General features: G+C 37.2%; 1 non-coding gene across 1 annotated transcript; it reads right to left on the minus strand.

The window, feature by feature from the left end:
* Positions 1-2,927: 2,927 nt before the first annotated feature.
* Positions 2,928-3,000, minus strand: TRNAK-CUU (transfer RNA lysine (anticodon CUU)). The gene has a single exon. It is a non-coding gene; the product is annotated as a tRNA-Lys (tRNA).
* Between the last annotated feature and the right edge of the window lie 21,134 nt (positions 3,001-24,134).

Genomic DNA, 24,134 nt, shown 5'->3' on the forward strand with positions numbered 1-24,134 from the left:
CCACTAGTCAATTAAATTCATGACAGTTATATAGATTAGGTAAACCTGAGTACTATCTGAGAGAGGTAAATAGATAAAGTGATTATTTTGTAAGGTTCCATTAATTAAAAGACATAGTTTAAATACTTTATACCCTCTATAGCTTAAATATAGTATTCAACCAACAGTAATAATCTATTAGTAAAATATTTATTGATATGCTAAAATCTAAAAAAAATGATGGATTGTTTAAAAAAAAAAAAAACACAAAAAAGTTTGTGCAGTTGATATTGTGTATGACTTGCACAAATCTGAAAGGTAATAATTTGCTGAGGAAATTTATCTCTGTGAGACAAATGCATTATCCCTGAGCCTAGCAATCAGGCTTAAATAGGTCAGTAGCGTGGAGGTATAATTGATGGAGCCAGTGCACCCTTGCAGTCTTCCGAACTTTACAGCATCTGCCCACATCCTCTGAGGTGATCCTAGTACCCAAAGCCTCTTCTCTTCATGAGGAAGAAAGGTGAACTGGGAATAGCTCCTCTTTCTCCTTTGCTGACCTTTGTAGTAAGGTGGTGCAAATGGTTGTTTGCTTTGCAAAAAGCGGAAATAGGGACAAGGCAGTCTATAAACCCCTCCATCTCCTATTCTGAGATGAGAAATCTAGTTAAAAACAGCTGCATCTCAGTGATTTTTTCAGAATAAGAACTCAAATAATACCAAACCCAGGACAGAATAGATTTTTCTTTGGGATAAAATCCTGAGTTTTCTAAACAAATTACATTTTGAATATTCAGTGCTGTTCCTTAAGAAACATGCTTTATACTCACATTTTCATCTGTCTTTTAAGAAAAAGAGAGCTGAATATTCTCTTTACATGTATTCAAATATTAAATAGAAGCCCTTTTTTAAACCATCCTCCCATTCTTTTAATTCACATTTGTAAAGACTGCAAAATAGAGGAAGAAAAATGTCAGTTCTGGCTTATTTGTGTTTACCACATAATTGTGCTTAATTGTTGATGATTCTCTGTGAAATTCTACTGAATGAAATGCCCTCAAATAGTAGTGTTTGCTTTAAATAGATTTAGTTTTGTGTTTCTTGTTCACTAATAATTTGAAAAGAAGATACTTTATTTGTGTGGTAGGCTTCCTTAGTTCTAAATATTCTTTGTTTTCCTGTTGAGTGCTTTTCAAATGTGACAGTATGTGTTTCCATTGCTGAACACAGTGTACTGAGATGCACTGCTGGAAATGAATTAATTAAAAAATAATCTGTTTAGGCTCAGTCTACAAAAAGAATTGGGTGGTGTGTTGCTCAGTACCTAAGCTCATATTTAAATGTATTTTAAAATTCTGTCCTTAGCAAAATAAATCAAAAAAATATCCACTGGCTTCCTTCATGAACTGAAGAGTGACTTCCCCAATGCCTCTCTTCTTTTCAAGGCTCTTTTCTTTCACATCACAAATATTTTAAGTGTAACTAAATTATTCTACAATAATCCTGGAATTAGAAATGCTCATCCACCGTTGTTCCACCTGTTCTGAACTATCTATTTTCTTCTAATTTGAAAAGTAACATGTTATATATATCAACAGCATGAAGCTGTGTTAGGGGAGGTTCAGTCTGGATGTTATGAAAAGGCTCTTCACTGAGAGGGTGGTTGGGTACCAGAACAGGGTTTTTTTGGGTGGTCCTGTGCAGAGCCAGGAGCTGGACTCAATCTTTGTGGGTCCCTTCCAACTCTGGATATTCTATGATTCTATGAGAACCACAGACACAGTTATCAATGTGATTGTGCAAACCCTTCCAGCATCTATCTACTGATCTTTAAGTGAGTAGCTACTGTTGTGATGTAGCCTAAAATTTACAGGCATTTCCTTGAAAAAAGAGTTTATGCTAAATTTTGGATGCCTATGACATATATTTCATATATCTACATCTAAAGATATGTTTATATATATATATATATATATATATAAAGGTATAGATATATATCATATATTTACATCTGCCCCATCCCTGAAGGTGTTCAAGACCAGGTTAGATGAGGCCCTGAGCAACCTATCTAGTGGGTGGCATCCATGCCTATGGCAGAGGGGTTGGAACTAGGTGATCTTTGAGGTCCCTTCCAACCTGAGCCAGTCTATGATTCTATAAAGCAGTCATCACAGCTCCTGTCGGAGAAGGTAGAGTAGAAGTGGGCAATTCCAGGCATGCTTTGTGTCATCTAAAGATACATTACCAAAATAGTTCAGCAAAAATGTGTTTTAGAAGTGCTTTTTCTTTCTATTACCTATAAAGGGAGTCTATAATTAGATCAGACATAGATGGTAACATCACAGATGTCTAAAGTTAGATGATATAAATCCCTGTCCTGGTTTCAGTTAGGACAGAGTTAATTTTCCTCTTAGTAGCTGGTAGGGTGCTATGTTTTGGATTAGAATGAGAAGAGTGCTGGTAACATGCTGATGTTTTAATTGTTGCAGAGCAGTGCTTATCACTAAGCCAAGGACTTTTCAGCCTCTCACTCTGTCCTGCCAGCGGGCAGGCTAGGGGTGCAGCAGGAGCTGGGAGGGGACAGACCCAGGACAGCTGACCCAAACTGGCCAAAGGGGTATTCCATACCATCTGTCATGCTAAACAATATATAGGGGTGGCTAGCTGGGGGGGTGGGGGGGGCGGCTGCTCGGGGATAGGCTGGGCATCGGTCAACGGGTGGTGAGCAATTGCATTGTGCATCACTTGTTTCGCACATAGTAGTAGTAGTAGTACTATTGTTATTGTTATTATTATTTTCCTGTCTTAATAAACTGTCTTTATCTCAACTCACAGGCTTCACTTTCCCGTTTCTCTCCCCCATCCCAGAGAGGGGGGGGGGAGGGTGAGCGAATGGCTATGTGGTGTTTAGCTGCCGGCCGGGTTAAATCACAGCAGTCCTTTTTTGGCACCCAACGTGGGGCACGAACCCACGACCCTGAGATTAAGAGTCTCATGCTCTACTGACTGAGCTAGCCAGGCAAGGTAGACAACTGTTTAATGTCCTCTGTCTCTAAGGCAGCTATGCCAAAATCCCACTGGAACCCTTTTGGGTCCTTGAAATATCCTCTTCTAAGATCTCTTCTAAGTCTATGCCAAGGATGCACGGAGCATCTGGGCCAGTCACAATACGGTGCTTCAAGGACTGCCTGCTGGAAGTGGGAGCAGCAAACTTTTCAGAGAACCCCTTTTCCCGATTGTTTTCTTTTGCAACTCATGTACCCGTGCCTCTAGGGTTGAGGTAGATTTTCCATCCCATTTTCTCATGTCCTCTCCATGGTCACGTAGGCAAAACCACAGGGTGGCACGCGGTGTGTACCCACCATATCGTCTTCCTTGCACGGATGAACACTTACCCCTAATAGCTGATACACTGGTTTGTACAGGTGGGGAGGAAAATAAGCTCTCTTTAAGTTGGTGGACCTCTTCAGAAAGTTTCTCCAAAGTATTCTCTTTTAGTTGACGGACACTTTCAGAAAGTTTCTCCACAGCCAAGACGCAGGCCTGTAGGGAAGAGGAGAGACTTTCTTCGTACTGCCGGGGCTGTTTAGCCACTTCATCCACTGTGGGTTCCTCATCCTCTTTCCAGGCCAAATTTGGTGTCTGAAAATTTTAGATCTAATTCTAAGAAGTGCAGCACACGTTTATAAAGAACACTTTGAAGGGGGTTGTTGGACCACAGATATAGCTTTTACTTTTTTGCGGGATTACCAACAGCTTTGATTTCTCAGCCCAGTTCTTGCCCTCAGAGAATTTAGCAGCTGCCCTGAAAAATGAAATGTATTTTTATGTATGTTAATTTAAGAAATTAACTGGAAAACAAGCTTTTAAAAATAAAACCAAGATACACTCTCTACATTAAGCAAAGGAAGCTGAAAATTGACATGATGTCAGTACTTGCATATCTACAGAAGTCTACTTCTAATCATAACCTCATATGGAAGTTAACCTTATATCCCTTTGGTGCTGTATAAGGTGTAAAGAATTTTTTCATGTTAATAAGCACATCAAAGAAAAAAGTAATCTCTGATCAGCAGGAATACCACAGCATAAAGATTTTTGTTACATTCACTCTCTTAGCTGGCTGCTATTCCAAGCTATTTGTATCTTTTTTCCTCCCCCACAAGCTACTACGATGATATCCTGGCTCTTCTGAAATCTCTGTAAGCCTCAACCAGTGAGGCTCCTATCTAACCCAAGTGGTACAAAGTACTGAAAACTGATGTTCTTTTTTTGAGTTCTGCTTAACAGGAGACTGAAGAGAAGACCTGTATTGTGGGCTTTCTAGGTGAGCCAGGAGCAGTTTATGAGGCACTTCAAGAAAATACACATACATCCCTCCCAACTAGTTCCTATAACTTGATCTGAAAGTTGGGCATTTTGAAGCATAAAAGTTTTAAGTTTCTTGTGATTTGTTAGCTGACATCTAGGAAATGTGCAAATACATCTTAGAGACTTTGATTTTAGTCTCATTCACTAGAAAGATGAAGTAAAGATTAAAACTATATTCAAAGTTTACTTAAAATCTAGAGAAGAGCATCTTTTTGACAGTGAAAGTAAAATTAAAAACCTAATGAAACCATACCGTGACCTTTAGGATACTTTCCATTATTGAGCATGTCAAGGCAGATGGTAAACCCAATTTGGAGGATTTTTCTTTTTTTAATGTGTAAACAATAATGTATTAACTGTTGTTGGTTAAGGCATTACCTGTGACCTGAGGGGATGGTGTTCTCATGGAAAGGTTCATAATTACAAAGATGCCCAGGGAGTTAGTGCACTGGACTTCAGTCTAGGAAATATAGGATCCAGGCACTGTGTTGCTACAGAGTGACTGAGAAGCCTGGAACACACTTAAGTCTTGGACTTCAGTGTTATAATACTGGATCTGAGAAACTTTAAATGTTAGTTACATAGAATGTAAGGTTATGTATTTTACACTCAGAAAGTCTTTCTGTAGCCCACAGAACAGGTGCAGACCTGCTTCTCTCTTCCAGATGAGAACATGAATATAGAGTTCTAAATCATATTTTCTTATTTAAAGTTCCTTAAAAACAAATTCCCACCATCCTTTCTTGATGATTGGAAAATTGCTGTAGGAAGATGGGAAGTGCACCCATGCAACAAAGACTAAAGCCCCATGATTCTGGCGTTCTGGAGCCCAGCTGGATTGTAGGCACCTCATTCCTTGCTGTAAGTCTCTGCATTTAGCTTCAGGAGGTAACAGCACTTCCCTCTGATGTGGAGAGTGAATATATTAAAGATGAACAGAATAGAATGAAGAGAATGGGAACCATATAAATATTGGGTTGTTTTTATGGTAGTGATAGAATATGTAATTGACATTGTTCAAAACTACAAAAACTCATTTTATGTGAGGTCTGTATCTTCGATGTTGTAATTAAGTTAATGTCTTCTGTGTGCCACTCAGATCTCTAAGGCTTTTACAAGCCTTGTTCATACATGAATATGAAATACAGCATTCTATTTGTTCACTTTAGTGGTTTTGATTACAAACAGATTATTCACAGGTGTGTCTCAAGACTTCTCTAGTGCAAATTACTTTATTTTCAGTTTATTTATACATAAGTCTGAAGTGTTTAGCAAGAAAATAAAAAAAATAGTGTATTCTTCGTTTTGATGTAGCTATGCTTACACTTGTCAAAATATTATTCTTTAATCTGTGCTTGAAATAGAGAGGCTAGTGCTCATTAAATACGAGATCTAGAGAAGTAGTTGTGGTTAATTAGTAAAGAGCAACTTGTTTATGGGTGCTAAAAAATATATATATATTTGAATGGCCTACATGTTAAAGATGCTGGGGAATTAATTGTTAATGTGAAATATCTTGTTAATTCTCATGATTCAGAAGTTAAAACTTTAGTTCCAGTTCCTTAAAGGTATTTGGGCATGCAATTTTCACTGATCTCAGTAGGATCCTGCTTGTAACTAATAAATTTCTATGAATTTGCCTTTCTATTGATGAGGCACATATTCTAGAACCTCTTCTGTCCAGCACATACTGGGAGACCTTTGCATGAGGACTGATGCTGTAACATAGTCCGACTAAATTAGCTGTCATGAACCAGGAGTTTGTGTAGAAGGCACTGGAAGAAGTCATGAATTCTCACGACTAACAAAACCTTTTACTTATGGCTTAGCACCAACCTGGCAAGACCTGGCTTGCCCCACGAATCTGCTGCTAGGAAGAGTACCAAGGTGCTGAGATCCCAGTCTTGGTTCCACAGGGCTTATTCACTCAGGCTTTCATTGTTCAAGAGAACCAAAGTGCTTTTGGATCACATCTTGGCTTGATCAATTAAAATTTTAGATAAACCTAGTGCAGACCCTCACTGAGGGAATCTGGGCTTCACACCAAGATTAGGTACTGAAAAAAATTTCTTATTATTTAAAGAACTGCATCCAAATCAGAAGAGGTGTGGTCCTTAGACTGAAGTCTCTGTCCAACCTCCAAGTTCCATAATGTTCCAGTATAAACGCCTCTTCTGCTGGATATAAAAGACTTTTCCTAGAGAAGAAGAAGAATATAATTGAATATTTAGTCCATACAGTTCAATCATGATTAGACTTTGTATGTCTTAAGAACCAACATTAGGCTGAATTGTTGCCTCCTTTCATTGAACAATATTAGTTTTGCTACAGAAAACAATAAGGGAATGGGATCCTGGGAGTGCTTAAGAGGAGAAGGTTGAAAAAAATCCTATGTATAGTGTCAAACTGAGATTTGTTCAGTGAAATCATAGAAAAATTATCACAAGGCTAGAGAAAAACGAAAATCCAAGAAGAGCACTCACTGAAAAACACAAAATTCTTGTCATGTCAAGAGAAAAAAAAGAATAATGAGCAGGGTTCCACTGTGTAAGAAGAATACCGTTTGACTCAGGAAAATATCCTCCAGTGATTAAGTCGCAGTGTTTTCAAAAGAATTCAATGTTATGTTGGTCTGGTTCCACAATTGTTTAAAACGGGAGTGGGGGAAACAAGCTCAAGAACATTAGCAAAATACAATGTGTGGGTGTTTTAATTTATTTATGGTCCTTGAAAAAAATAGAGATGGCTAAAATACTGAAAAAAAAAATTTTAAAAAAATTACACTGCAAGCCATATTTACAATAGAGGGTCTGAACTGAACTGATTTAATACCAAATTTGCCTTTTAAGTACAGCTTTGCACCTTCTGAAATAAAGGATTAGTTGGTAGGTTTACATAAAAATGGGAGAAATTTGGTTTCTGGACCATGTTTAATTTAAACAGAACTTGATTTTCTTGAAGAGTTTGCTGCAAGTTCCAGAGAGAAAAGCATTGCAAGCATTTCTGAAAATACTTTTTTATCAAAGAAAATGGGAATAAGAAATCTGGAGAGAGACACTTAACTGGATTTAAAAAAAAAAAAAAGTGAAAGTTTACATTGTAGTGCTTAGGAGATAGATGAATACATTCATGGTGTTGTAAACTTTCAAAAAATCCTCAATACAGTAACAGTTTGTAGTCAAAAATATTTATTTAGAACATGATGCTGAACATTTTTACAAGTAACAAGCAAATGCTCCATGAATCTATTAAATGTCTTCAGCCGTTATAATGTTACAAGGCTTTCTAACAATTGATTGGGAAGTAATGTAATGAAGCACTTTGAAGAATTCATTTTATTTTTTCTTTTGTAACTAGTAACATTGTTTCATTTAATATTTTGAAATTGCAGTTGTATATTATCCCCTTCAGTTTTTTTGTTTGTAAAAAGTAAGATTGATTATTGTAAAATACATCATGTTAGTGAGTGTTTTAGCATTTGACAATTGGATTTTGATAAATGATGTCAAACAGAAAGAGGCTGTTCCTGCACTGTAAAATTGAAGTCTGAGCTATCAGTTTCCACTACAGTAATGCAGATTGAACTTTCTGCTATTTAACTGATATTTATTTCTTAGCTCTAACAATGGTATTTGAAAATAATAATAATAATAAAAACTCTGGAGAAGAACACTAAGTATTTTTTGCTGTCTCCTCTACTCTGCAGAAGAACCTAGTTTTATTTCTTTGCCCCCTCTTCCATCTGCTGTAGGATTCTGGTGGTTCATGGGCCTCCTGTTGCCTTCTCCCTTTGAACCTGCTTAGAAATTGAGTTCTTTCTCTCAGTGAGAGCCAGGCAGGTGTCAGCCTTGCTTCTGAAGAGAAAAGAGAACAGAGGAAAGATATGTTTTCAGTTTGTCTGAACTAAACCTACAACTTTCCTGAATAGCTGTTTACTGTAGAAATTGTACCTATTCTCTCCTTATGTCAGATGTTTGTATACCACTTTATGAAAATAAAATTACATACTGTTTTATTTACACTGTAAATAGTTTATCACAACAGTTCCATGATACAAGGCAAATTATCTCCTTTTTACAGCGAGGGAAACTGAGCGACAGATATCACTGTATTTTTTGCATGGCCTGAGAATTGATTGCAGGTAAAAGTTAGTGACCGTTCTTCTGTCCAACTATATATTTATTTCACTGCTGTTAATTATTTAAGCATTTAGGTCCTTTTAGATACTGAAGTCAATGTCAACCTTCCTGCAGATGGGCTTGTTACCTTGTATTAGAAGAGAAATATCTTGTGAAGGAAAGAGAAAAATCATAGGATTTATGCTGCTGTAACTGTTGACAACTCATGGACCTTATTTTTCTTAATAAAAACCACCACTGTAGGAACGCTGGACCACTAACAATTATGACTATTAAGCCCTCTAAATCTATGGTTTTTATACTGCATGTCTTCAGTGGTTCTGGGTTACTTTTACAGAGAAGGGCAATATGATCTGCAGTTTGTTCCGTCAGCACTGTGCAGTGTAGCACATGCAGTCCTACTAGTATGATATGGGAATATATTACAACATTCCTATTGATCTGGAATAGAATCTAAATTGGGTAATTGGCTTTAGAGAAGACACTGAATTTTGTGCTGTTGCTAACCCAAAAGTATTTAAAAGACCGAACTATGGCAAGGGAATGGAAAAAGACGTACAGGAAAGTGAGGAATAATTTCAGGAGGGATGGTATGAAAAGCAAGAAGCAAAGGAGAGACGATGAATAAAAGAAAGGAATTTTTGAAATGCGTCGATCAGAACAGAAAATTAAGGTCATGGGCTAAGTGTACAGAGCCTTTAAAACATGGAAAGGAATCTTTAACAGATTCTTGAATGAAAAGTGTGCAAAACCTAACAGAGTCATTCCACAAAGGCATGTGTACGTTATATTAAAACTGCTATAAGAGACATTTTGAGCTTGCTTATGCGTGGATGGGCATCTTGTTCTTCTCTTTCAGAGACACGTGCCACTAAGAAGAGACAGAAGTTAAAAGAATTATTTTATAATAAAAACAGTCTCTACAAAGCTCATCTTAAATGTCAAAAAATGGAACACTTACAATGAAGAAAGTGCATGTTTTATTTCAGTAGTTCGTGAGAATAGCAATTGATGTTGTAGCTTAGCGTCAGTATTAGACTTTTAAATGCCTACCCCCATGTTTTTATACACTAATTCCAGCTAAAAAGAAGATAGTCATTGGAAGATGGTAGCAAATTAACTAAATTCGTAAGAAAGCAGTATCTCTTCCTTTAAAGGCTTAAAGCTAGCACCCAGATCAACAATTGTGGAGAGGAAGGGTATGCGCTGGAATCCTTCGGTTTAGTTCAAACACCTGGGGACTGATCCCAGATACTCAGTACAGTCCTGTGGAGAGGCACCAGAGGAAGCTCTGTTAGAAGCCCACCAGTGTAGCCACAGTAATGAAGTGTTCTGTGGGGTGTAATTAGTTAAGTTGGGTAATCACCCACACAGAGCCTGGCCTGCCATCAAGTGTTGTGTGCACAGAGCATCTCAGCTGGAAGCAAGCATTCTGTTCCTGCTCAGAGTAGCACTGTATGCCTAGATGTCCTGAAAATATCCATTTGTCCTCAGAAACTTCCATTTTTTACATCTCTTTCTAAACCATAGAAATTCACTGTATTGTTTATTGTATTTTTTTGAATTACAAAGATTTAATTTAAGAGCCTGTATTGAAGAGTTCTCTTTGCTAGTGTGGAAGAATATTAGATATAGCATTCAAGCATCTCTTAGGTTGCCATCATGGTTTGGTTTGTTTGTTTGTTTGTTTGTTTTCTCAGTTTGTCAGAGAAGTAAATGTAATTTGCAGACTTTGAAATAGCAGTTATGATGTGTGCCTTGGAACTGACATATCAAATCTTCTCATTCACACTTTGGCTTGTGAATTCATGGTGTGGACTGTGAAATCTTTTTCATTTGAAAAGCCAGTGTAAATAGCATAGTAAACAAGCAGAACGTGGAGACGCATCCTTTTATTTCCTGTCTTGCTTTAGTGTCAGTGAGATGTGGTCCCAGCCGTTGTCAGTGGGCTCGATGCTCTATAAACAGCATGGAGACCTGCACAGAGAAGTTTAAACTTGATGTTTATGGTAGCAGGCAATACAGGAATAGAAATAAGCAGTTAGTACAGGGAATTTGAAAGGGTTATAAAGAGATGGGGGAACTTGCGGCTGCCAGGCAGCTACCCCCAAATGTGAAAGTATGCGAGTCTTAGAAATAATAAACCAAGAGACTGATTGGAAGGGAAAGTGAGCATTTCAGTAGTAAATGTGAGTGCATTGCTTGTCAAAGACATGGAAAGTGAAGACATGCCAGACAAGCAGTGTATATTTAATGTAATAAAGGGGAGCTTGTAGAATTATCCAAAGCGTGGCACTAGAGTCACCAGAGTCAAAGTGACCAGTTAGGAAAGCAGTCATCACAGTGAGTAGGATGTAATTGTAGTTTGTAAGGCTGAAATTGAGACAGAGGTAACAAGAAACTGTTTGAGAATTTGGATAGGAAAGACCATAGCTACTATGTAGAATGACACAGAAAGATTGTAAGACAGCCTTTATTTGGGTCTCTAGAAAGAGAGTTGTACAAATAGTGAGAAGAGAAAAAAAGCTCTAGTAGTGATATCTTCCCCATGGTAGACCAAGACCTACAGAATCACCTAGGTTGGAAGAGACCTCCAAGATCATCTAGTCCAACCTCTAACCTAACACTAACAAGTCCTCCACTAAACCATATCACTAAGCTCCACATCTAAACGTCTTTTAAAGACCTCCAGGGATGGAGCCTCAACCACTTCCCTGGGCAGCCTATTCCAATGCCTAACAACCCTTTCAGTAAAGAAATTCTTCCTAATATCCAACCTAAACCTCCGCTGGTGCAACTTTAGCCCATTCCCCCTCGTCCTGTCACCAGGCATGTGGGAGAATAGACCAACCCCCACCTTGCTACAGCCTCCTTTAAGGTACCTGTAGAGAGCGATAAGGTCGCCCCTGAGCCTCCTCTTCTCCAGGCTGAACAATCCCAGCTCCCTCAGCTGCTCCTCATAAGACTTGTTCTCCAGACCCCTCACCAGCTTCGTCGCCCTTCTCTGGACTCTCTCGAGCACCTCAATGTCCTTCTTGTAGCGAGGGGCCCAAAACTGAACACAGTACTCGAGGTGCGGCCTCACCAGAGTCGAGTACAGGGGGACAATCACTTCCCTAACCCTGCTGACCACGCCGTTTCTTATTCAAGCCAGGATGCTGTTGGCCTTCTTGGCCACCTGAGCACACCGCTGGCTCATATTCAGCCGACTATCAACCAATACTCCCAGGTCCTTCTCTGCCAGGCAACTTTCTAACCACTCATCTCCCAGCCTGTAGGACTGCTTGGGGTTGTTGTGCCCCAGGTGCAGGACAGCTAACACTCTGTAACAAGGTGCATGCTTGGGAGAAAAACCTAGCTGACGAGCTGAGTCTGAAATCTGCGTAAGATTTCATCAAGTTTGGTTGACAGGTTTTGTTTGTTTGTTTGTGTTGTTTTTTTTTTAAATGTGTTTAATCAACAACCTTCCATGAAATTTTCCCCTCCAGAAAACTACGGTTTCGCAATGTGAGCATTTGAGTTTAAATTTCAGCCACTTCTGCAGGAACAGAATGCATGACGAGCATCTTTTGCTAGGACACCAGGGTCTATAGAGACAGGCCAAGATAGTGTTTTGGACAAAAGAAAAGTTATGAGTATCCTGATTTACTGCAGCTTTGGAAGTAATTCATAAATCCTGGTGGGAAATGAAAGTCATGATATCTCTGAAATATTTATTAGTCTTTTTTCTTATTCTTTCTTCTTTAATTATACTGAGGTAGTAAACAACTTTACTCACAATTAAGCAGATTAACTAGTATTTCAAATTTAATTCTCCATTCCTTCCCTCTTGCAGATTTCAGCTAATGGTATGTGTGTTCATATGCATGCCTGAAGATTAATCATTGTAACTCTCATTAGTTTTAATAGGGGCCATGTGAATCATTTTTCATGTAACATGTTGAAATCTAACTTTCTTATTAATCTTAGAGAGAGTTATGGGGCTAATTGCTGGCAATCATGCAGGAGATGAATCCCAATATGCCATTTGTGAGTGGGTTCTTTTGATTTCCCGGACATGTACCAGTATTTCCCGCAGCAGTAACCAAGATAATTTCTAATATAGGTGGTAGCTGTGGCAACTGTTTCAAAATATTTAAACAGTTTATAGTGTGTAAGTTACTGCTGGCTTGATATTGCAGTGATTTACATATCCTTTAATGAAAAGTCAGGTTTCCAGCATTAATATGTAAAGTGTGTAAAAGACAAAAAAGTTCAGTAAAAGTTCAGGCACTTTCCAATGAGGTTTCCTTTTTATGATCTTTGCTCACACCAGTGGTCTCTTGCTAGGAAAATTAATTAAGAAGGGGTAACCCGTCTATGATTTCAATACGCCATTTCGATTCTTAAGCAGACTAGAATAGGACTGTGATAACCTCTGGGGCTGCTTTACCTGGAGTAGCAGGAAACAACTGATAAAACCATTCAGAATTTTTTCTTAACCTTCGTATTCTACTATTCTACTGTGTGATTGATGCTGTTAGCAGAGATTTGGGAGCTGAACTTTGCCCCTGCCTTCATGCTAGCACTGGCTGGGGTGACTCAGCCTCATGGCACAGAAGCTTGAATGCTTCCTACAGAAAGCACTACAGGACTGGTGGGCAGCAGATGGTTATCTGGGGCGACACTCTCCATGGGCCCAGCAGTTGCAGGGAGTGACCTTCTGCCTTTGAGTAGGGTTGGAAGCATCTTTCACAAGGGATATGAGAGTGATTAAGGGAGGATGTAGATGATATAGCATCAAAAAAAATTTCTTGCTGGATTTATTGCCTCTGAGAATGGAAAGTAGAATCTCCAGAGTAGAAGAAAGGAAACTGAGGCAGGAGGTCATGGGAATTACAGCCAAATCTTACTCTAACTACTTCTTATGGACTTGTTTTCCCGTTTCTATGAAGATGGCAACCCTTAGTAAAAAAATCTGATTCTTGGATCAGAGTTCTGTAATCATAACTTTTAAGGTATAGACTCATAAATGGTTGCTTATGTCTTCTCAGTAAGTGTTTATACCAATACAATGAAGGAAAAAGCCCAATTACAGTTACAGTAGGTGATGCAAGAGTAAACATATTCAGAGAGAGTGAATAACATTAATAGGCAATATGTATGTATGTAATAAGTTTGGATGTCTTGTATAACTCTGATGGTGCTGATGATTAATAACCAAGCAAAAAGGTAATAATCCTGCAGAATGCTGTTAAGTGTAAGACCGAGAGACTGTTAGGGTATTTCATGGCTGCTCTTCAGAAGAGGCACAAACTCACTGCATTAATGAGTTAGGAAATACAGTCCAGTCTGTTTAAATATTAAAGTGAAAAATGGAGGCTTTGCAGTTACACCAAGCAGAGCGGGCAGAAATGGAGACCGTGTTGAAAATCAACATCTTAAATTAACCTCAACCTTTCAAATCCTGTGTAAATGAGATCAAGCCATGTCCTGGAAAGAGATTTTGAAGATATTCAAGCATTAAACAAGTGAAGAGAAATATTCCCACAAAATAATTATAAAAAGCTGCCTTTGCAGCTTGCTAATGTTTATCTAAATTAATTATTTTAAAAACCTGCCTTCTTGCTATGTCTACAGATTTCAATATGAAATGCTAGTGCCAAATAATCATACCATACTGTTGATTTTCACCATACTTCACAAATATTGAAATTGATCCAAAGTCCACTGAAACAAGATTTGTTTTAACGTTATCTTTAATCAGGTGAATTTTTCTATTGGGCTAAGGATCAGCCTCAATTATTAAAGCAGAATGGGACTCAGACATCATTCTGGAGTACTTTTACTATTAAAGAACAAACAAACAAACAAACAAAAACTTCAGACAATTGGTACATATATGAAGATGCCATCTGTAATTTTGTAGTTTGTAGTCCTGTGTTTATCCTGCTTTATTCCTAACAAGGGTAGCTGTGTTTAGAGGTCTGAAGGGCTCACTATTAAAAGACTGTTAAAGAGTTTTTTTCAGAAACTAAGTGGAACTATGCAATATGCTATGGATCTGAAGTTCAAGAAAGGAGTTAAGGTATCAAGGGAGATAGAAGAATGTGTACAGAGTGAGTAAACTGTAGCAATGATAATCTGGGATGGAGTGAAAATGCTATGTCTCAGGGGATTGTGAATTCTGTGACATGCAAAATATAGTTGAGAACGTCTGGAAGAGCAAAGTAAAGGACTGGATTTTTTTTTTTTTAGATGATTTGTATTGTAGGAATGTAAGTATCTGCATCTGCGGTCTTTAGCATCTGAAATCCCTGAAGGTCCCTCTTGAAATTTTCTGATGTATATTCCTATAATTCATAGTCTATTCTACAGGTTAGCTCTGAAAGTTTTTCAAAATTCTGATATATTTAGAAACACTTGTAAGATGCATTTTAAGTAGTGCCTCTTCAGCTTCAGCTTGGATAAACACAGCTAGAAAACACAATATACGAAAGGAACTATTCTAACTTTCAAAGTATTTCATAATAGATATATAATAGTTTTGTTTGTTGTTTTTGCTGTTGTTGCTTTAATTGGATGTTACATATTTTTTATCTTGTGTCATGAAAGCTTCTGTTCTCCCATCTGGTTTTCTTTACTCAAAGTTGCTCCTATAAATCCTTAATTCAATATGTCATTTGCACATATGCTTTACTCTAAGCATGTGACCATTCCCACTTGAGGGGAGATGAAACAGGGAAAAGATTATATACCTTAGCACTGTGTTGGATTGGGACCCCAACAATGCTTTTCATAATAGTTTTTTTATTTTTTTTTTCCTTGGATTTTCTGGAATGTATTCTGTGGCTTCTAGAAGGAAATGATTTACATTTAATCTACAGCTTTATTCTCTTTGTACGTAACATCTTGTTCTGAATACCTTATGACCGGTAATAGTTTTTGCTGAAGAGAAAATTTACCATCAGGGAAAACCATTTGTGTATAGGTTTGTTTTTTAGTTTTGTGTTCAGGAAAAGGGACTGCAAATGTGCTTTTTGCAGCTGCGAATATTTATTTGTGTAAAGCCCATTAACAGAAAACAAAATAAATTACATAACCCACTTTTTTTTTTTTTTTTAACATCAGGTCATCTCACACTAAACTCACTTTTGCAGTTGATTACACTAAGTGTACATAGGTAAAAGTATTGAAGTTAATCCAAGGGAAAGTGTATAACACAATAGTACTTGTCCAAGCAAATGCCTAATCTTAAGCAGTAATATAATTATATACCAGTTTTAATTCATTCTCCTCCTACCAGTTGTGTAGAAAGAAATGATTTCCTGTTTAGCTTTACTTAAATTGAACATAAGAGGAGGTGGAAAAATAATTGTGAAGTTATTAAATGTTTCTGCAAATCAAAAGCTTTAGGATGCTTTCCCAGTGGGAGACAACTGGAGAAGAACTATTAGAAGAGTTACTTCTAGTAAATCAAAGTGACTCATTGAGGACTGAGATTACTCAAAATTTACATCACCAAAAATGTGCCTTACTCAAAGTAATCATGGTCAATTCATGTCTGGCCTGTCCTGAGTATTACTTGCTGAACTTAGTGAAGTAAATTGGTATCAAAACAGTTGGTTTGTGTTGGTTCTGATGTCAGTCCTTAGTATTGAATATAATTTTCTGTATGATAAAAATGTTAGGGCAGCAAAGGGGTGATGGAATTTCTGGAGTGCACGTTTGTAATTCTGCATGCTGGTGTTCAATGAAAAAATCTTATTTTGCTCCCACTTGATGTTGCTGATTCTCTGGAAAATTAAGTTTGGACTGGCTTAATTTTTTGCAAAAATAATAGCTTCAAGGTAAAGTGAGACTATGAAAAACACATCGTATGGAATCCCTATTATGATGGTACCTCAAGGGGAAGCAGCTTGAACTACCTGTTGGTGAGTGGGGTCTTTGAAAACAAGAATAAGAAAGGAACACTGTGCTTGCCTAGGTCTGCAAAGTCACACTACTGAATCCTTTCATTCTTGACGTTACAGCCAAATAATTAAATTTCTGATCTTCTCCACTGCTACAGGTTCCTGGAGAAGAAAGTTATTTGCTCAAATAGGATCCTACTGCATATGTGCAAAAAGGCAGTTTCATTAACTTGCATGTTTCCCTACAAAATTTCTGTCTATTTTTGAAATGATGGTGCTCTGATTCTGTTGTCTTGCAACTTGCAGTGTTCATACCAAGAAGGAAACAAACAGCCCTGTTCCACTATACAGATGTAATTTCCTCTAAACATGTTCAAGCCACTAACTTGACTAAGACAGAGGGAGAAAATATGTTTGAATGAAAAGCAGAATTGCATTGCATATGTAATGAAGCTGCTGTGCAGGGAACTTTAATTCTTGTGCCTTCTAGAGCCTGATATCTTGTGTTTGCAACAGGTTAATAATATTCAGAAGTGTATATAAATCTTAGCTATAAAGAACTAAAATTCACATAGCATGATTTCTAGTTGAAAATTCCCTTTTCCAGATAGCAGAAAAATCTTATTAACCAGCATGGTTGCTTTTTTTAAATAGATTACTGTATACTGACACACATACACATGTATTTTGGTTACCTGGCTTTTTTAAGAAATATTTTAAATGACTGTCTTATAGAGTAGAAAATGAAATCAAGTCACTCAGCAACTGTACATTCTAGACATAAACTAGATGGCTGTAAATCATCGTGGACTGGGCTCTGCAGCTTTCACCATGAATAGGTCCATGAACTGTAGTTTAGGTTTTGATACAATTTCAGTTACCTCATTCCAGTTGGAATGAAGTGAAAACTAGGAGAATTAAACACATAAAACTGATAAAAAATCTTCTCACAAAACCTTTTATCCAAGCAAATTGGATTTTTTCCACCTTAATGCTCGACAAACTCAAAAAAAAAAAAAAGAACAAAGCAATTTTTCTGTTTTCGTTTGGAGACCAAAATATTTTATTTGGATATATAACTTTAATTATGTCAAAATCGTGTCAATTTAAATGTTTAGAAAACATTTTTATTTACCAGGAATCATTTGCTATTATTTTTTTCTAGTTGTGATTTGAAAATTGGTAGCTGAAAGCCTTTCTATAGAAGGAGTTCATTCTCTCCAACAGGTGCAGAGAGAAATCACCTGTGACCACTTGATTCAGCACTAGATCAGAGTAACTGGACAGATGTCCTTAAGAAGAATATGGCGTATGCAGCTGCGGTATGCTTGCTGCTTGTTCGGAGAGGTGCTACCTCTTCTTTTTTAGATGAGCCTCCCGCATCCCTGGCTGCCATCCCATGTTGCTTTGTTTTTCTAAGTATGTTTACTTAAGCGTTATGCTGGCTGAATTTAATATCATTTGGAAATGCAGGGTGGGGTCAGGACCAAGCTCAGATGTTCCCAGAGAGCACAGAGCAGAGCTAGCCTCCAGGTAGAGCTGGTTCAACACCCAAAGTACCAGCATTTCTGTCCTTTCTGTTTGTATTACTAGTGCTTACAACTGCATGGGACAAATATTGCACCACACTTGGGAACAAAGCTGAACTTGAGTTTTGTACCAAAGATACTGCAGGAGGTGTCAAAAGGCACCTCCAGTCATCTCTTTACAGGCCAGAGCATTTGTCATTGCATAGGTTGCAATGAAAATGTCTGTATGTGGTGGATAAACACAACATATTTGCAGTCTTGAAAAAAAGATGTAAAATTGTTCGACTTCAAATATACATTAAAATTACAGACCTGGCGGCTTAGTGGTACACATAATTCTGCTAAAAAAGTGGATATTTTAGCCAAATATAGCCATTTTAAGCTCAGCATCAGGAAAACTGTTGGAATTATTTATCTGCATATTACTTATATTCATAGGAAAAAAAGTATTATAAAAGTAATCTGACCTTGTTTAAATTGTCATTAGGATCTTCTGCCTGCCCTCTTTACCACACAGTGCAGGAAAGACACATCTGTTCTATTGTTGCTACATTCAAATATCTTCCTTACCTCTTATGGTGTTTATCATGTTCAATAGCTTTACTCAAAACTGTTCCCAGGCTCTTGTTGTTTTGAAAGAATCTAAATTTTCATTAAACCAAAACCCTATAGCATTTCTGATGGCAGAGAGAAGCTGTAAGTGTGCACAGTGTACTTCAAAAGGTTTAAAAATAAAAGTCTAGTGGAAAGTCCAGCTAAATCAAATGTCCTGATTTTTTGAGTACTGGACTGACAATTTTTTGAACAGTTAGCAATTTTTCAGAAGTTAGCAATCCTATATAAACTTAAGATACTGCTGTGAGTACTGGCATATAAGAATCTTGCAATTTCACAGCTGGAAACTTGAGTAGACTCTAAATGAAACACTTCACAATTAAATGATCCTTCAAGCACCCTTCCTCAGCTTACTGACTTTTAGATTTTCACTGTGAAGCAAAATCCTGCATTCTCTTGAAAAAGAAATAAAGATGAGGGGGAGGAGAGAAAAATTAAGATTCAATCATGACAATAAATTTAGATAAGTAAATGGGCAACCTCTTTCTCTTTCCTAATCTTAGTACAAATGCTGTTTAATAAGGTACCTACAACATTCAATTAAGACCAATCTATGCAAGATGCTCCAAACATTTATGAGTTCACACTCATCTAAAGTATTAGAGATATAATTACCAGCCGGGTGCTACAAAATTACGTGGAACGATACATTTATCTCACAAACATTCAGAAATACATCAAGAAAATGTTCCCATCTGCTGTATGATCAGGCTAATTTTTCTTTATACCAGCCTACCCATTAGAACAATCACTTTAGATAAGAAAAAGACACATTCCTATCTGTTGCTTTTTTAATTTGCAGTACACATGCTCTAGTGTTTGAGTGATGGTCAGTGAGTTACAAGTAAACATTGCTCTGCTATTCTTGGGATTCACATTTGAACTATTTAGTTGCTTCATAGATTTTTAGTGAAGTTGATTTATCCAACACCGGTAATTGAATAGGAAATAGCAGTACCCAGCAGCTTTGGGAAGTTTGGGACATCTAATATGTACTTGATTTGATAAGAAAGTTGGATGATTATTCCAGGCTCAAGGAATAATGTAGTTTATTAAATTGTAGATGCCGTTTCTAGGAATCTTTTAGATCTGTTTATTCCGCATTGGAAATATTGACGTAACCTTATTAATTTATATGAAATACAATAGTGTTTGCATTTTAAACACAAGTAAGGCAAATAAAAACTCTAGCAAATACCTTGTAGCTGTTATAATAATAAATAATAAAATTCTGTGACTTTTCCATGAGACCATTTCTGTCAACAATTCAAATTCCATAAACATCCAAAGCTTTGCCAAGCTTTAGTGGAGAGAATTGAAGATACCCACTCCATAAAGAAAGTTTATCCTAGTCTCTGTGATTAATACACTCCTGTATTGTGTCTGAGACAAATAACTTTGACCAATTTAAAAATGCGTGTTACTTACTCTGAACTTAATCATTTTGGCAAGCTTTTCCCAAATAAATAAATAAATCAAGAGAAAGTAAAGGTTCAAAAAAAAAAAAAAAAGACAGCTGCTACATAAACAGCTGTTTATTGGCCCAGGATAACTGGACAGGTATTTTGGTTTTGGTTTTATTTGTCATCATGCTTTTGATTAAGGATCAAATGAGCAGGATCAAGTTTGCTGTGTTATGATCTAGCCAGTGCATACATTTGGTTTTGCCTACAACTAGCCTGATCTCCAATGCCTCAGCAGTAGCTTAATCTTGCTGTTACCATCGTCAGAAAGTCAGGAGCTGTTCATACATGCATATTTTGCTGTGCAACATGCACATCTTGCCACAGGATGCAGATATTTTTGAATATGTGGATTTCTATAGTTCATAAAATAAACTGTCTTAAAAGACAAACTGTGTTGAGGTATGTCCTTACCAACATATGCCCTATACAAGCAAATTAAATAGTGGCCTCTGTTATCTACTGCATAACAAACCCTCTTGCTCTCTCTCTGCTGTGTGAAAAAAAGTGAGATCATTATTCAAAGCAGCATAGTTTGAAATAAAGAGTATAATTTCCCACAGCACTGAGGGAGGGTTTTGTTCACTGAGCAAATACCTGTTTGAAAGTAAACCCAAGTTGTTCTTTTACTGGCTAGTGTGCAAAATGGGAGGTAAGGTTAATCACCCCTCAGTAAAGCTTTGCCTTGGTAGTGCAGGCATCACAAATTTCAACCATAAATAAACAGTATTTTACATACTTCGGGAACGTACAGTAAAATGGGGAAAGATCAAAATAAGTAGGTTTTATTCTCATATTTATATTAGATTGAATCCTGGCTTATTTTCTAGTGGACATGGGACAGTTCTTAACTGCAGTGGATCTTTCTTGTATATAGAAGTAAATTCTGCAAAGAGAAGCATTGCAGTACTAACAGATAATAGATATGATGGGGATGGAGGAAGAGGGGGAAACCTGTGTTGGATGGACTTTTTGTGTCCATATATATATATAGAAATATATTTCATTTGTTGTCAGTTATGGTGCTTATCTTGAAGCCATATTGTATTACCTGTTGGAAGGGGGCATCCTGAGTAAGAAAGGATCATACAAGAAGACAAAGGGAAGGGAATAAGGAGGTCTAAGGAATGGAAGTGGTGAAGTAGCACAGGTTAAAATAAATGAGCTAGGGCTGAAAATATGAGTAGCTGTTTCTCCAATCTCTTGAAGGCTGTCCCTGATGATGAGTCCCTACTAACCCCTAAAATTAAATCTCTCTACATTTGATCCTCCTCCTTTTGTCTGATGTCATGTTACAGGTTACAGTCATTGGACAGCTTGTTTTCATTTCTTATATGAAGTGAAGTTGGGAGTTATGACCTTTTCATTTAAACTTTATATTTAATTTGCTGGCTTATTATGAGCTGGCAGAAAGCACTGTAATAATTTCCTAGCATCTTGATCACACTTGCGGGCTTTATTTCATAGCAAAATAACCGCAGAAGTCCCTGAAGCAGGAAGAAGAATATTTCTTTAAAATATTTAGTATGGTTCTTAGACATTTACTCTTTTCTCAGTTGAACAATACTTCCCTTTGTATTCGACAAACAACCTCCAGGGTATTTTGAAAAAAACAGCCTAGTATCCATAAACCCAGCAATCCATCATTGTTTGTGACTTAACCGACCTGCATTATTCTACCTGCATGTTCTTTGACATGGTCAGTGCTTAAGCGTCTTTAGCTCTGGCTATTCATGCTGACATTTAAGTTTTCAGTTGTAATTGTTTTAGGACAGGTTTTTAAAGAGTTCTAGACTAAAGAAACTCAAATAAAAAGAAATAATTGTTCTGCAAAGACTTGATTATAAATTTATAAATTAACATTCAGAAAATGAAATATTGACGTTATATGTATGTCAAGCAACAGCCTGTATCAATTAAAATACTGAAGTGAACAAATAATTTGCCATTTGCCAATTTCACTGAATGTGTTAATTTCTTTTGCCCACCTGATTTTGTTGCTTAAGCTCACTACATGGTGCAACACTGCTTCTTTATTTATTTATTTTTATCCTAACCAAAAGTTTATGAAATTTTCTACCTAATTCTAGCAAAGGTGATTCATAAACATTTTGTTTTCAGTTATTAACTGAAGTCTGAGAGTATAAAGGTAAATTTAAGTGAAAGCTAGTGGAAAAAAAACCTACAACCCTTCCACAGTTGTCATGTAGTTTTTCCCAGTGTGATACTGATCACACCAATTTAGAGCAAAAGCTGCAATGAAATTGCCACACCAAGTGAGCTAAAAGTACAACACATTAGGTTGTCAAGCACCATGCAAAAAAGATTTTCAACAGATGCCATACTGATCAGTCTTCCCGAAAAGAAAATCATGATTTCATTCTCCAGAAAGATGGCTACACAAAATCTCTTATGTTTCCCTGGAGGGACACCATTTCACACATTGAAGTATCATAAATGCAGGCTCCTGCATCAACAAAGGCAGATTTGCTGACTACAGAGGTGCTAGCTGCACCTTCTGGGCAGTGTGATCACAGTGAAAACAATAGGAGACGCGATACCATTGGCATCTGTGAGCAGAATAATTTCATTCTACAATGAGACTCCAGAATTTGGTGTTGGTGGGAGAATCTGCAAGGAAGCTTTGCAGAAGAATTGTTCCAACCATGGCCTCTGCAAGGGAGGCTTTGGACTAGAGTAATGCTGAAAGCCTTGAAAAAGGTTATTGAGCCTGCGACCTCTTCATTTGAAAGCATGAGTAACTACAGCATTAAGTAAAGCGTCAACACGATAAGGACTATAATCTGACCACTGAAAAGGAAATGAGTTTTCCTGTGTACCCAGAACTTTGTTCTGTGACAGTCTTTAAGTCAAGCTGACATATTACATCATGTAGGGCACTGATTGCAAGACGACCACAAACTACACAGTAAAAGAAATTACAGTAGGCTAGATTTTCACAGCTGCATGCAGGAACAGAGCAACGCAGCCACTCCAGTTCAAGCTGAGATAAAATCTATTTCGGGAAGAACAGGGAGTACTAATACAGGGTAATTTGCAAAGCTACAAATTGCAGGCTGCTAATTGGGAGCACCTGAAGACATTCTCTAGGAAGTGACAGTAGAGGGAAAAGGAGAAAGTTTAAGAAGTAGGAAACACAGCAATTGTAGAGTAATTTTTTTTTTATTTTTTTTTTTTACCAAATGCAGATAAATGAGAGAAAGATGATTGTTGGAGGTAAGTTGTCCAAGAGTATTTCTGCTTGCTGTGTTATAAGTTTTTCCTCTTTCGAATTGGTATCACTCTAGGCTGTAAGAGCATACTTAAAGCACAGCATAAATAATTGCTGTAGAGTATAGCAACACTGGCAGCTAGCAGTATCACACCGCATCAAGGCTGCTGACATAGGCACACTACATACTTTCTTTTCAGTATCAGTCATTGGGTTAGAGACCATGTGGATAGAAAGGAACATGCATTGTACTAATTTTCTTGGGAAATGTACAACCTGTCTATAACTAATGGAAATAGAGAAAAAATACTGTAGGGAAAAAAATAGATTTAGGTGTTTATTATGTATAAAAATAGAGTGATGCTTCCTATCTGTCTGCCTCCTGGGCTCCTGAATTAATGTGCGGCAGGATTAGGGGAAGACAGTGAAAGATTTTAGTGTTCCTTCAGCTTGAACAATTAAACAGAATCAAAAAGGATCTTTTCTTATTCAAAATCTTTTCTAGATTCCGCATCTTCAGTAGAGTTGTCTGGCCTCTTGTTGGGGGAAGAAAGTGAGCCCCATAATTAATATATTCATTCAGAATGTGGGGGAGACCCCAAAATGACAATGCTGGCAGAAATGTTACCACTTCCTGTGACCTATATTTCACCTCAGCAATATAATGAGTATAGCTTTGGGCCTGGAAATGCTTCCGTATCTCATGGGTAGGAATATGTACAGTGGTTTCACTGATTTCCTTGGGATTATTCTTAGAAGTGAAGTTACTCATGCAAATGATTGAAAGCTTATGGTTTGGGGGTCCATTTTCACACTATAGTGAATAACTAACTGGATTATTTTATCATCTTCTTCCTATACTTGAACACATTTTTAGGGTTGTGGCATTGCATAGGGTGTAAACTCTATGCATT

This window comes from Cygnus atratus, chromosome 13 (genome assembly GCF_013377495.2).
Source record: "Cygnus atratus isolate AKBS03 ecotype Queensland, Australia chromosome 13, CAtr_DNAZoo_HiC_assembly, whole genome shotgun sequence".
In the NCBI taxonomy this organism is placed as follows: Eukaryota; Metazoa; Chordata; class Aves; order Anseriformes; family Anatidae; genus Cygnus; species Cygnus atratus.